Source organism: Amblyraja radiata, chromosome 13, assembly GCF_010909765.2.
Source record: "Amblyraja radiata isolate CabotCenter1 chromosome 13, sAmbRad1.1.pri, whole genome shotgun sequence".
Taxonomy (NCBI): domain Eukaryota; kingdom Metazoa; phylum Chordata; class Chondrichthyes; order Rajiformes; family Rajidae; genus Amblyraja; species Amblyraja radiata.
Window position 1 is genome coordinate 2,722,844 of NC_045968.1, and position 2,092 is coordinate 2,724,935.

Genomic DNA, 2,092 nt, shown 5'->3' on the forward strand with positions numbered 1-2,092 from the left:
ATAGTAGTTGCTCGACTCAACAGCCAAAAATCTGTATTGATCTGGTATTTTGTTGGTTCACAAGCTTGATCAATGGTGTTTTATCATTAATGTTTTATTATTATTAATGTTTAGTGTTTTCTGAGTCATTCGTAATTGTCACTGTATATCATGTTGTTACTTGTGGGCGGAGCACCAAGGCAAATTCCTTGTATGTGAATACTTGGCTAATAAACCTACTTACTTACTTACTTACTTACTTACTTACTTACTTACTTACTTAGAAGGAGCGCAGGAAGCTGAGGGGTGATCTTACAGAGGTGTATAAAATCGTGAGGGCGAAACGATAGGGTGAATGCACAGAATCTTTGGTCCCAGGGTAGGGGCATCAAGGAGCGGAGGACATGGGTTTAAGGTGAGAGGAGCAAGATTTAAGATTTAAGCAAGAGGGGCTGAAGAAGGGTCTCAAGCCAAAATGTCACCCATTCTTTCTCTCCAGAGATGCTGGCTGTCCCGCTGAGTTACTCCAGCTTTCTGTGTCTATCTTCGGTTTTAACCAGCATCTGCAGTTCCTTCCTACACAAGATTTGACACTTACCTTAGTAATAGTCATACAATGTGGAAACAGGCCCTTTAGCCCAACTTGCCCACACCCAACGACCAACATGTCCCATCTACACTAGTCCCACTTGCCTGCTTATTAACACATTCTTCCTCTTAATATTTGCCTTATCTCCATGTTACACATTACCTGTATTTGGCTCCATCATTCAAGATGCATTCATTATGGACCTTTAGCCTTCTCTTTTAAAGGAACTTGCATCTGAACAAGATGCATTAAAAAAAAAAAGTGAATTATAGAAAGTACAAAAGGTAGGTATGTTGCAAAGCGTACCTGAAGCGTCGCTGAAAATCTGTCCCAGCCCGTGTACGCGATTTTGGCGCCGTATAGAGGGAGGCGGGTTTAAAACGCGATTTTCTCTAGGCTGCTCAAATCGAGGATGTTCAGCCTAGTTAATTATTAACGAAAATTCGCTGGCAATTCCGTCGCTTTAGCTATTATTAGTTTTAAGAGCTTTATCTAATTGTTATAGTAGTTTAAAAATTAACCTCTAAACCCCCGACGGCTGGCAACCGACCGGATCTCATACAGGGGACAACAGGAGGTAGGCTGTTTATTTTTACATTAAAAAGGGCTTCTTAAGATCCCTTTATACAAAGTTTAATGTTGCGAGTAGCTAATTTTGGGCCCATTATATCCCGCAGTATTTTTCTGGGCATTTGAGGACACAAATCTAGCGCAATGTGAACGTTCTAAACCAGCGCGTTCACAGGATCCCACTAGAAAGCTGATTTAAATGGACTTTAATTTACAGCAATTGAACACTAAATTCCTTCCATTTGGCCTATAAGTTAATGTAAATGAGATTTAAAAATCATGTTTTATTGTGAATTATTTGTGAATATTATTTGGACACTTAGGCTATTTAAAAATGTTAATCATTTATTAAGAAATGGATAGATGTTTAGATCTAGTAATTGAAGTTTGAAATTAGCTACATTTGGGTAACTAACTAATTATATGCTTTAATTTCAGGTCATCCAAGTAAGATTATTTTATATTTGTTTCAGAATGCTTCAATCTATGATAACTGAAAATTTCATTCGGTTCTCTTATTTTTTAAGAAAGTTATGGGCTTTTGACTGTCCACGATCACAGCTTTTTTGTTATGTCCATAGAAAATCAATAGGGAACAAGATGCTAATTTACGAGTATGAAAATGGCCATAACTTTTTTAATACTTGAGATATGAAAGTGAATTAGGTTTCAAATTAAACTTCTTTTTATGCTTTATCTGATGGGATAAATTACAGACTTGATTTTTTAAATCTCAAAGTGTTGTAACATTGCTACAAAAGTGAATTGAAAAAGAGGGCAGTGCAGTAAGGCGATGGTAGACTTGCTGCCTTCTAGCTCCAGAGACCCCAACATTCTTAAGGGGTTGGACAGGCTAGATGCAGGAAGATTGTTCCCGATGTTGGGGAAGTCCAGAACAAGGGGTCACAGTTTGAGGATAAGGGGGAAATCTTTTAGGACCGAGATGAGAAAAAG